The sequence below is a fragment of the Delphinapterus leucas genome, chromosome 4 (assembly GCF_059928025.1).
Source record: "Delphinapterus leucas isolate spDelLeu-1000000601 "Yukka" chromosome 4, BTC_Dleu_Yukka2, whole genome shotgun sequence".
NCBI classification, from domain to species: Eukaryota; Metazoa; Chordata; class Mammalia; order Artiodactyla; family Monodontidae; genus Delphinapterus; species Delphinapterus leucas.
This window is the reverse complement of record NC_143132.1, coordinates 75,154,508-75,167,463: the sequence shown is the minus strand read 5'-3', so window position 1 is coordinate 75,167,463 and position 12,956 is coordinate 75,154,508. Positions and strand designations below refer to the sequence as shown.

Below are 12,956 nucleotides of genomic sequence, written 5' to 3'. Positions count from 1 at the left end.
GAGTCAAGTACAAGAACTTGGATCAAATCCTAGGCTCTACTTTGTCTTTATTGTAAAATTTACTTCACGTGGTGCAGATTTTGTGATTTGGTGTGGGCCACTGAAGCTCCTGTTTGAGATTTTTTTTTTTAATGTCTCTTCAGTTATTAAATAAGTATTAATTTATTTACTCTATTATGGAGTCAATTCCATTTCACTAATGCTTTGTGTGTCCCAGGCTTAGTGGCCCTCACTGCCCTTGGGTACACCAACTTTGCTTTGGGGACCATTCCCGTAGCATTTTATACATAACTCAATAATGGCTCTTATCACCCTCAAGGGAAAGAACGATTCATCTTCAAATCCAAGTACTTAGCTCAGGGAGTGGCAGGTATGGCAGGTGTTCAACAAATATTGTGTAGATGAATAAATCACTCTTTCCCCGCCTAAGGAATCTGATTCACACTCTTCCATTTTTCAGATTATGTGGATGCTTACTGCGTTTTTCCTTTAGGGTGGTCAGTAGCAGAGTGGAAAATAAAACTATAGTAGACATTGTCTGTGGTCTGTTCAGATCCCCTTGGATGTCTTTGATGCCTCCACAGGCATTTATGTGTTTTCTTCTAATGTACCTGCAACTGTCTGTAGAGGATTGTCCTTGAACTCTTTTGCCTGTCCTAGCAAAGAACCGAAAGTACCTGGAGTTTACTCCCCATACCCACCCCGCCCCAGCAGCCCGGAGCCAATGACTAAGACTGAGGTCGGAAGCTCTTCTCCTTTGCCAAGAGTTGGAACATAGAGATGAAGTTTATGTTCCAAGTCTCCCTGGTAGCATCGAGCTGAGGTTAAGACTTTGCCCAAAATAACATTCTCCCTTGTCTTTTCTTCTACTCCCTTACCAGTTTCTCCTAGGAATACTTCCTTAATAAATATTTGCATATGACTCCATGGCTTAGGGTCTGCTTCTGGGGAATCCAACATCAGAAAAGAACTAAGGGTTTGTAATATTTGTAGCCCCCATTCCGGATCTATGGCGGCACTCATTTCTTTTTTGGGGGGATGGGGAACTACTTACTGTATAAGCAGATTTCATCTTTCATTTCTCTCACCTGGCTCTTACAAAGGTCCCTCACTTCAAAGTCTCCAGTTTCTTCTCTCCCTAATTTAAAGTTTTCCATTCAACTTCTCTGAGTTTGGTCTAACCACTCTTTCTGCCTAAGGTATTAAGATTGTTCCAGGAGAATTCAATAGTTCATTTTAAGCTGCTGGAAATGTATTGACTCTTGTCAAGGACTTCAGGCTTGCCAAAGCTTATGCCACATTGTCCCAGCACTTTGTGTATTTAGTAGCAGGATAGGATCAGAATGTCTGTTTAATTTCATATTCTGGAGGGCTTTCCAGATGACTGGCCACAAGAACAAATCTATACAGACTGCCAGTTGCATGGCTTGTCAACTGAGTACTGGAAATGCCAGTGAGAATGATTGTCAAGTGTTAACTGTGTTTGTCAGGTAAGTCACCTACCAGAGTCTGACAAGTGGCCAAAAAGATGCCCCAGTGCTGTCAGATTGATAGGGACAGAATAGGTGATTAAATAGTTAATCCCACTAGGGGATTGTAAGTAGAGAGAAAATTATGGGAGACCCCTAAAGTTAATGATCACTCAAGAAAGCAGGTTTGCTTAGCAACGAAACCAAGCAGTCTTGCTTAACAACGAAACTAACAACAAAACTAACAACAAAGCTATACATCAGGTCAATGAGACTCACATCCCGCCTAGTGAGGTCAGTAAGTTAATGATTCCTAGGACGTGCTCCTCTGTGCATACTAAAAATAAAAATATAGGGGAAGGGTGACATTCCAAAGTAGAAGACCCTCATTATGCTGAAACCTGAGATGACTTACCATATTTTAGCATGTGTTACCCCCTTTCCGCTGAATTGAATAGCTCCATGACAGTCCCAGGTTAACCATGTAGGAACAGAAAACTCCCCCGCCGGATGTGGAGGAGGAGCTGATGATGGAAGCTTAATGTCTACTCCAGAATGAGGAAGAAGATGGTCTTCTCCCCCTCCCCACTTTTCCTTTGATTATGAAACTGAAGCCCACTAAGTTCTCAGGGCGGTACTCCCTTGCCTGCCCGTTTGTATCTCTCACGAGTGTTCTGTACTATTAAATCCACTTCGTACCTATCACTTTGCCTCTTGCTAAATTCTTTCTACACTGAGACAAAAGAACCTGAGCCTCAGTAAGTCCTGACACCAGGTGAGCAGTTTTAATTAAATGACTGGCTGGTGGGAAGCTGCTGCATAGCACGGGGAGATCAGCTCGGTGCTTTGTGACCACCTAGAGGGGTGGGATAGGGAGGGAGGCTCAAGAGGGAGGAGATATGGGGATACATGTGTGCATATAGCTGATTCACTCTGTTGTACGGCAGAATCTAACACAACATTGTGAAGCAATTATACTCCAAAAGAGATGTATTAAAAAAAAAAAAGACGGTGGGTTCAAGTCCCCTCCTAAGTCAGGGATCATGGATTCAAGTCCCAGTCTGAGGTGCGGCTGGGTTTGAGTTCCATCCAAGAAGTCTGGTTTCAAGATCAATACCTTTGTGAACACTAAACTCACATCTCTGCTCCCCCCACTGCTTAAAATGCTATTGACCATTGAGACAAATGAAGGATGCTGAACAGAAGAACAGCGGCATTTCTGAAACTGGTGTTGTCTCTGCTCAAAGAACAGAAGTTCAGTAACGTTTGTCAGTCTAAGAGGCTTCCCCAGAAAGAAAACAGCTGGGATAAGATGGGATGGTTACAAAGATAGGGAATGGACTTAGGCATTCCAGAGTGAGCTGGACCCCAAGATCTATCCTAAGGAGAATATAACCCTCTAAATTGATATCCTGAAACAAATTGGTTTCTTACCAACCAATTCTAGACGATCTAACCTGGTTGGAAAGATGAGAATTCTTTTGAGATAATCAGACCTTTTGAGATAATGGTCCAGGATGAGTTGTTCTTTTTCTCCCTCATCTGAAGGATGGATTAGATTGAACACCTTAAGGAGCATAGGCTTTACATACATTTTCTACTATAGCTTCAAGAATACAAGGTATTAAACCCCATTCTACCTTTTTGCCTTTGGCTAGTGGTAATGCTTTCCCACTGAACTTAGCCAGCAGGTGATTGTCTTGTTAAGAATGGAGTACTTAGTACTCTAACAAAGAGCAGGGATAAATGGGCTCACCTCGAATGGAGAGAAGTCTGTCAACAGGCTTTCTTCCCACCAGGGACTGCTTTTATGACAGAGTTGAGAATGTGACAGTGACAAACATAGTATTTCCAAAGGAACTATACCACAAAGTATTCTCTCAACACTGCGGGAGTTGGCAGAAAAAATTGTATATGAGTCTCTATGAGGACAAATGCAAGATAGCACCTTTAGGGGAAAATCATCTAAGTTATTCTTTTAGGATTACAATTCATAAATCTGATTCATCATCAGAATCACCCGGTGAGCTTGTTAAAGATACAGCTCCCCAGGAGCCATTCCAGGGATTCAGAGTATGTCTGAGCTTGGGCCCAGGACTGTATTTCTATAATAAGCTCCTTGGGGATTTTCATGATGGGTCAAGTTTGAGAACCATGTTCCAAAAAGAAACCTATGAAGTGCTGTAGACAATTCCCTGGAGACAGTGGGCAAAAAGACCAACTAAACACTACCTGCAAATATGTCTGGATCTGGACAATTTAGTACAGTTCTTTGCATCTCATGGGAGATTCTGTAGACTTGGAAGTCTTCCAAGAAGGGCCAATTTAAAAAAGCAGTCCTTCAGGGTGGTCAGATAATGGCACAAGAAGGACTCCAAAATGAAATCTGAAAAGAAAGTTGACTCTTGAAGGGCAAGTAATTGATCCTGTAAACAAAGGCTAGCTGTAAAACACTCTGTATCTCATTTTAAATAAATAAGGAGATTTAAAAAGAATAATTTTAAACAATTAGTAAATAGATAATATTATCATAGAAAATAACATTTTAATTAAAGTAGAATTATATTCATTCAATTCCTAGAAGTTTATAGTGCATTCATCATTTTTTCATTCTCCACTTATGCATTCTTTTATTTACTCCTTCACTGATTCACACAACACATTAAAAAGCTATACTGTGTGCAAGGCCAAGACTTTAAATTCCTCCTTAAGGGAGTGGAGTCAAGATGGCAGTGTGGGAAGATGCAGAGTTCACATCTCTCCACAACTAGGGCACCTGCCAGATACTGGTGGGGGACCTTGACACCCAAGGAGATGGGAGAAACCCCCAAGCAAACTGGTAGGACATGGGGGGACTGAAGGGGGAGGAGAAGTGGAGGCCGGACAGGACCAGTGCCCCTGAGGGCTGGCTGAGAGGGCGGAGGGGTTCCCACACCTGGAGGGACCCTCAGGGGCCTTGGATCAGGGAAGAGCACGCCCAGCGTTTCCTCTGCCCAATCGGCCGGGGAAGTCTGCCCAGCTCTTGGGCCAGATCTGACACCCTCAGAACCCCCCTCTGGGTCATGTTGGTCCTGAGAGCGTAGGAGGGAGGCTGGGGGAGAACAGGAGGGGCAGGTGGGAGGGGCCCTCCAGAACTGGAGGAGCAGGAGAGGAGTGGAGGGCATTGGCCCCGCCCACTCGAGCCTGGGAAACCTGCTGGGCTCCCAGGTGGGGTCTCCCACCCTCTGAGACCAGGCACAGGAGACACGCCTGGGCCCCTTCTGTTCTGTTGAGCCTAAGCCCCGCCCCCACCCACACACCCCCTGGGACCTTTTCCAGCTCTGTGAGTCCTAAGCATAGGCCCTGCCTACCACCCAACAACCCCCCCCACCCCCGCTATGCCCTGCCCTCCACAGCCAAGGCCTTTTCCACCATTTTTATTTTCTCCTCCTCTTTTTTACTATTGTGGTTCTGTTTTACCTTCCAGTTGTTTCATCTATAATTTTATTTTTATATTCTTTCTAACATATCTGTTAGTTTCCTAGTCTAATTTTACTTTTTACTTTGTTATTGTTCCCCTTTTTTTTTTTTTTTTTTGCCACCCTGAGCAGCTTGCAGGATCTTGGTTCATGAGCCAGTGGTCGGGCTGAGGCTCCTGTAGTGGGAGCTCCAAGTCCAAACCACTGGACTAACAGAGAACCTCAGACCCCAGGGAATATTCATTGGTGTGAGGTCTCCCAGAGGTCCTCATCTCAGCACCAAGACCCAGCTCTACCCAACAGCCTACAAACTCTGGTGTTGGAAGCCTCAGGCCAAACAACCAATAAGACAGGGGACACAATCCCACTCATCAAAAAAAAAAAAAAGAGAGTGCAAAAAAATATGTCACTGATAAAGGAGCAAGGTAAAAACCTACAAGACCAAATAAATGAAGAGGAAATAGACAATCTACCTGAAAAATAATTCAGAGTAATGATAGTGAAGATGATCCAGAATCTCAGAAATAGAATGGAGGCACGGCATGAGAAAATACAAGAGATGTTTAACAAAGATCTAGAAGAACTAAAGAACAAACAAACAGAGATGAACAACACAATAACTGAAATGAAAAAATACACTAGAAGGAATCAATAATAGAATAACTGAGCCAGAAGAACAAATAAGTGAGCTGGAAGAAAAAATGGTGGAAATAACTGCTGAGGAGCAGAATAAAGAAAACAGAATGAAAAGAATTGAAGACAATCTAAGAGACCTCTGGGACAACACTAAATGCACCAACATTCGAATTATAGAGGTCCCAGAAGAAGATGAGAAAAAGGAAAGGGTCTGAGAAAATATTTGAAGAGATCATAGTGGAAAACTTCCCTAACTTGGGAAAGGAAATAATCACACAAGTCTAAGAAACCCAGAGAGTCCCATACATGGTACACCCTAGGAGAAACACACCAAGACACATATTAATCAAACTAACAAAAATTAAATTTAAAGAAAATGTATTAAAAGCAGCAAGGGAAAAACAAAAATACATACAAAGGAATCCCCTTAAGGTTACATTCAGCAGAAACTCTGCAGGCCAGAAGGGAGTGGCAGGATTTATTTAAAGTGATGAAAGAGAAAAACCTACAACCAAGATTACTCTACCCAGCAAGGATCTCATTCAGATTTGATGGAGGAATCAAAAGCTTTTCAGACAAGCAAAAGCTAAGAGAATTCAGCACCACCAAACCAGCCTTACAACAAATGCTAAAGGAATTTCTCTAGGCAGGAAACACAAAAGAAGAAAAAGACCCACAAAAACAAACCCAAAACAATTAAGAAAATGGTAATAGGGACACACATATTTACAATAACCTTGAATGTAAATGGATTAAATGCCCCAACCAGAGACATAGACTGGCTGAATGGATACAAAAACAAGACCCATATATATGCTATCTACAAGAGACCCACTTCAAACCTAGGGACACATAGAGAATGAAAGTGAAGGGATGAAAAAAGATATTCCATTCAAATGGAAATCAAAAGAAAGCTGGAGTAGCAATGCTTGTATCACATAAAATAGACCTTAAAATAAAGACTGTTACAAGAGATAAGGAGGGACACTACATAATGATCAATGGATCAATCCAAGAAGAAGATACAACAATTATAAATGTTTATGCACCCAACATAGGAGCACCTCAATACATAAGGCAAATGTTAACAACCATGAAAGGGAAAATTGACAGTAACACAATAATAGTAGGGGATTTTAATACCCCCACTTACACCAATGGACAGATCATCCAAACAGAAAATAAACAAGAAAACACAAGTTTTAATGACACAATAGACCAGAGAGATTTAACTGATATTTATAGAACATTCCACCCAAAATTAGCAGAATACACTTTCTTCTCAAGTGCACATGGAACATTCTCCAGGATAGATCACATCTTGGGGCACAAATCAAGCCTCAGAAAATTGAAATCGTATCAAACATCTTTTCTGACCACAATGCTGAGATGGGAAATCAATTACAGGAAAAAAAAACTGTAAAAAACACAAATACATGGAGGCTAAACAGTGTGCTACTAAATAAACAAGAGATCACTGAAGAAGTCAAAGAAGGAATAAAAAAATACATAGAAACAAATGACAATGAAAACAGAATGATCAAAACAGAATGACCCAAAACCAACAGGATGTAGCAAAAGCAGTTCTAAGAGGGAAGTTTACAGCAATACAATCTCACCTCAAGAAACAAGAAATATCTCAAATAAACAATCTAACCCTACACCTAAAGCAACTAGAGAAAGAAGAACAAAGAAAACCCAAAGTCAGTAGAAAGAAATCATAAAGATCAGAGCAGAAATAAATGAAATAGAAACAAAGAAAACAATAGCAAAGATCAATAAAACTAAAAGCTTGTTCTTTGAGAAGATAAACAAAATTGATAAACCATTAGCCAGACTCATCAAGAAAAAAAGGGAAAGGATTCAAATCAATAAAATTAAAAATGAAAAAGGAGAAATCACAAGTGACACCGCAGAAATACAAAGCATCATAAGAGACTACTACAAACAGCTATATGCCAATAAAATGAACAACCAAGAAGAAATGGACAAATTCTTGGAAAGGTACAATTTTCCAAGACTGAACCAGGAAGAGTTAGAAAATATAAACAGACCTATAACAAGTAATGAAGTTGAAACTGTAATTAAAAATCTTTCAACAAACAAAAGTCCAGGCCCAGATGGTTTCACCGGTGAATTCTATCAAACATTTAGAGAAGAGCTAACACCCATCCTTCTCAAACTCCCCCAAAAATTTGCAGAGGAAGGAATGCTCTCAAGCTCATTCTACGAGGCCACCACCACCTGGATATCAAAACCAGACAAAGATACTACAAAAAAAGAAAATTAGAGACCAATATCACTGATGAATATAGATGCAAAAGTCCTCAACAAAATACCCGCAAACAATCCAACAACACATTAAAGGGATCATACACCAGGATCAAGTGGGATTTATCCCAGGGATGCAAGGATTCTTTAATATACACAAATCAATCAGTGTGATACACCATATTAACAAATTGAAGAATAAAAACCATATGATCATCTCAACAGATGCAAAAAAAGCTTTTGACAAAATTCAACACCCATTTATGATAAAAACTCTCCAGAAAGTGGGCATAGAGGAAACCTACCTCAACATAGTAAAGGTCATATATGACAAACCCACAGCAAACATCATACTCAGTGGTGAAAAACTGAAAACATTTCCACTCAGATCAGGAATGAGACAAGGATGTCCATTCTCACCACTCTTATTCAACATAGTTTTGGAAGTCTTAGCCATGGCAATCAGAGAAGAAAAAGAAATAAAAGGAATACAAATTGGAAAAGAAGAAGTAAAACTGTCACTGTTTGTAGGTGACATGATACTGTACATAGAAAATCCTAAAGATGCCACCAGAAAACTACTAGAGCTAATCAATGAATTTGGTAAGGTTGCAAGATACAAAATTAATGCACAGAAATCTCTGGCATTCCTATACACTAACAACGAAAAATCCGAAAGAGAAATTAAGGGAACAATCCCGTTTACCACTGCAACAGAAAGAATAAAATACTTAGGAATAAAACTATCTAAGGAGGAGAAAGACTTGCACTCAGAAAATTATAAAAAACGGATGAAAGAAATCAAAGATGACATAAACAGATGGAGAAATATACCATGTTCTTGGATTAGAAGAATCAATACTGTGAAAATGACTATACTACTCAAAGCAATCTACAGATTCAATGCAATCCCTATCAAACTACCAACGGCATTCTTCACAGAATTAGAACAAAAAATTTTACAATTCATATGGAAACACAAAAGACCCCAAATAACCAAAGCAATTATAAGGAAAAAAAAAAAAAACCAGAACTGGAGGAATCAGGCTCCCTGACTTCAGACTATACTACAAAGCTACAGTAATCAAGACAGTATGGTACTGGCAAAGAAACAGAAACATAGATCAATGGAACAGGATAGAAAGCCCAGAGATAAACCCATGCACATATGGTCACCTAATTTATGACAAAGGAGCCAAGAATGGCTTCACAGGTGAATTCTATCAAACATTTAGAGAAGACCTAACATACAATGGAGAAAAGACAGCCTCTTCAATAAGTGGTGCTGGGAAAACTGGACAGCTACATGTAAAAGAATGAAATTAGAACACTCCCTAACACCATACACAAAAATAAACTCTAAATGGATTAAAGACCGAAATGTGAGACCAGACACTATAAAACTCTTAGAGGAAAACACAGGAAAAACACTCTTTGACATAAACCACAGCAAGATCTTTTCTTTTTTAATCAGTTTACTGCTTTGTATTTATTTACATATTTATTTATCCATTTATTTATTTATTTATTTATTGTCTGTGTTCTGTCTTCATTGCTGCACCCGGGCTTTCTCTAGTTACGGTGAGTGGGGGCTACTCTTCATTGCGATGCGTGGGCTTCTCATTGCGGTGGCTTCTCTTGTTGCAGAGCATGGGTTTCTAGGTGTATGGCCTTCAGTAGTTGCAGCACACGGGCTCAGCAGTTGTGGCTCACTGGCTCTAGACTACATGGGCTTCAGGAATTGTGGCAAACGGGCTCAGTAGTGTGGCTCATGGGCTCTAGAGTGCAGGCTCAGTGGTTGTGGCACATGGGCTTAGTTGCTCCACAGCATGTGGGATCTTCCCAGACCAGGGTTTGAACCCATATCCCCTGCACTGGCAGGAGGATTCTTGGCCACTGCACTACCAGGAAAGTCCACAGCAAGATCTTTTTTGACTCACCTCCTAGAGTCATGAAAATAAAAGTGAAAAAAAATGGGACCTCATTAAACTTAAAAGCTTTTTCACAGCAAAGGAAACCATAAACAAGATGGAAAGACAACCCTCAGAATGATAGAAAATATTTCCAAATGAAACAATGGACAGAGGATTAATCTCCAAAATATACAAACAGCTCATGGAGCTCAATATCAAAAAAACAAACAATCTGATTAAAAAATGGGCAGAAGACCTAAAAAGACATTTCACCAAAGAGGACATACAGATGGCCAAGAGGCACATGAAAAGATGCTCAACATCACTAATTATTAGAGCAATGCAAATCAAAACTACAATGAGGTATCACCTCACACCAGTCAGAATGGCCATTGTTAAAAAATCTAGAAACTGTAAATGCTGGAAAGGGTGTGGTGAGAAAGGAACACTACTGTCGATGGGAATGTAAATTGATACAACCACTATGGGGAACAGTATTGAGGCTCCTTAAAAAACTAGAAATAGAACTACTATATGACCCAGGAATCCCACTACTGGGCATATACCCTGAGAAAACCATAATTCAAAAAGAGTCATGTACCAAAATGTTCATTGCAGCTCTATTTATAATAGCCAGGATGTGGAAGCAGCCTAAGGGTCCATCGACAGATGAATGGATAAAGAAGATGTGGCACATATATACAATGGAATAGTATTCAGCCATAAAAAGAAACAAAACTGAGTTATTTGTAGTGAGGTGGCTGAATCTAGAGTCTGTCATACAGCGTGAAGGAAGTCAGAAAGAGAAAAACAAATACCATATGCTAATGCATATATATGGAATCTAAAAAAAAAAAAAAAAAAGGAGGTACTGATGAACCTAGTGGCAGGACAGGAATAAAGATGTAGACATAGAGAATGGACCTGAGGACACGTGGTGGAAGGGGGAAGCTGGGGTGAAGTGAGAGAGCGGCATGGACATATATACACTACCAAACGTAAAATAGATAGCTAGTGGGAAGCAGCCGCATAGCACAGGGAGATCAGCTCGGTGTTTTGCGATGACCTAGAGGGGTGGGATAGGGAGGATGGGAGGGAGGCTCAAGAGGGAGGGGATATGGGGACATATGTATGCATGTGGCTGATTCTCTTTGTTGTACAACAGAAACTAACACAGTATTGTGAAGCAATTATACTCCAATAAAGATCTATTAAAAAGTTTTTTAAATTATGCTATTGGAATAAAATAAAAGATCTATTAAAAAAAAAAAAGTAAACCCTAAAAAAAAAAAGAAATCACCGTTTTAGCAACATGGTGATACATCATCCTTGTGTTTGCATATGTATAATTTTCTCTGAAATACCTTACAAGGTAACTGAAATTCCAGTTTCCAGGCTCAGCAATGCTCTGGCACTTGTAACTTCCCCTCAGGTCACACTTACATGGGCTTCCCTTGGTAAATCTTGAGTTCAGCCTTTGCCAAAAAGCAATCAGTCCGGCCACTGCTTTCTCTGGCGTTTTCCCATAGGTAGTAGCTGCCTCTTCCTCATATGAATGAATTTCTGACTGCACAACTGAAAAAAAGTGAAAAAATTAAGTCAATGGATTCTGTCTTGGAAGCAAAATTGCTGATGTTTCACATTAATGTCAGTAAGAACCAAATAAACAGGGACTGTGATTAAGACTTACCAATGAGCCAAGTGCAGATTGCCCTCCAGACTTTTCGCCGTGGATGTCTTTGCTGACAAAGAAGTGCCTGGCTTTTGAATCAGTGGGGCATCTTTTGGAGGGACTCGGATTTCTCATGACAACACAGACTTTTGTGTGTGTGTGAGCCTGAGGGACTCCTTGCTATACAAGGCTATAGTGAGCAAAGAAACTCTCAGTAAGGCATAAACCACGGCAAGCCTTACATACCATAATAATGTTGTCTCCATGCAACAAGACACAGAACAAAACTGGGGACACAAAATTCCTTTCATTTTAAAGCCTTCACTGTTGAAGATTCTGTTATCTAAGAATTACCTTCCCTTTTTTTCACTGATTATTCATCGTCTTAAGTCACCATCCCTACAGATTTTTCTAGAGTTGCTAACTCGGCAGATTTGGAAGCTTTAATTCTCTGATCACTTAAAACCAGATGTCACGTCTTAAGGTCAGATCAGAGGACGCTACCCACCTGCCTTGCTAAGAACCTTGTAAATATCTACTCTATGCCAAAATAAATTTTGAAATGTTCTTTTATCCAAAAAAAAAAAAGGTTTGAGAGATGTAGGGGAAAAAATTATGTGCCACATTTAATCTCTTTTGATTTTTGCAGTTATGAATGAGGTAATAAATTATATGCTCATGCCAATAGCCAGGGAAACTAAGATGTAGACATAGTAACTAATTTGTTCAAAATCACAAATCAGAGAATTCTGGGTTAGAGCTCAGACCTGCCTGACTCCTAAGCTTATACTCTTAGCTGCCATATGCCATTGCCCGAAAGCGACACTTTTGAGATTGACTTTATCTATCTGAGCGCTGTGTGGCCCACATGATGAGGTCAGACATGGGGTACTTGATGTGAGCACATGACCTCAGCTAGCATCGCTGTTCCTACGCCCCCAAAAGCCAGCTCTGCCTACCTGCACAGGCTCCAGGTACAGGCCTGAGCTACCCAGTTTGCCCTGGGACACCTGCTGTGCTAGGGTTAGGTGTGGGCAGACACAAATATTTGGCCTTTGCCAAGTATGACTCTTGGCATCCAGACCAAATAGGTTACAGGAGCCCTCTAGGGAGGATGTGAACCTAAAAAATTGCCCCCAGATCAAACCAGTTTCTAATTAGTCATGGATTGTGGCTGAATTCTTGAGGCTATTTAAGAAGCCCTTATCCAATTCTCAAGGCTAACCTTGAGCTGGGTCAAGAGAGAAATGACTCAGCTTTCAGGAAAAAGCATCCAGCCAGCTGTGGAGCCACTTTATCTTGCACTTTGCCTAGTTCTTGAGCAGACCAGGAACATAGCGTGGCCTTGGGGCTCTAAGCTGTTTTCTCAAGAGTGTTTTACCCCTAAATGTTCCTGCATATGCTTCCATGAAATGCACCCTCACCTCCTGGATAGGTATCTCTCGATCTTTATAACCTATGTTTCCCTATCGTAGTCAAAAACAGGATCACAGAAGCAGTGCCATGCTGAAGTCTCTCCTGAATCACTGAGAAGATC

At 40.5% G+C, this 12,956-nt stretch overlaps 1 long non-coding RNA gene across 1 annotated transcript; it reads right to left on the bottom strand.

Moving 5' to 3' along the window:
- Window positions 1-3,366: 3,366 nt before the first annotated feature.
- On the bottom strand, window positions 3,367-12,024 carry LOC149749360 (uncharacterized). The gene is made up of 3 exons (XR_016393022.1): window positions 11,438-12,024; window positions 11,191-11,322; window positions 3,367-9,777 (listed from the first exon to the last, which is right to left on the bottom strand). It is a non-coding gene; the product is annotated as an uncharacterized LOC149749360 (long non-coding RNA).
- Between the last annotated feature and the right edge of the window lie 932 nt (window positions 12,025-12,956).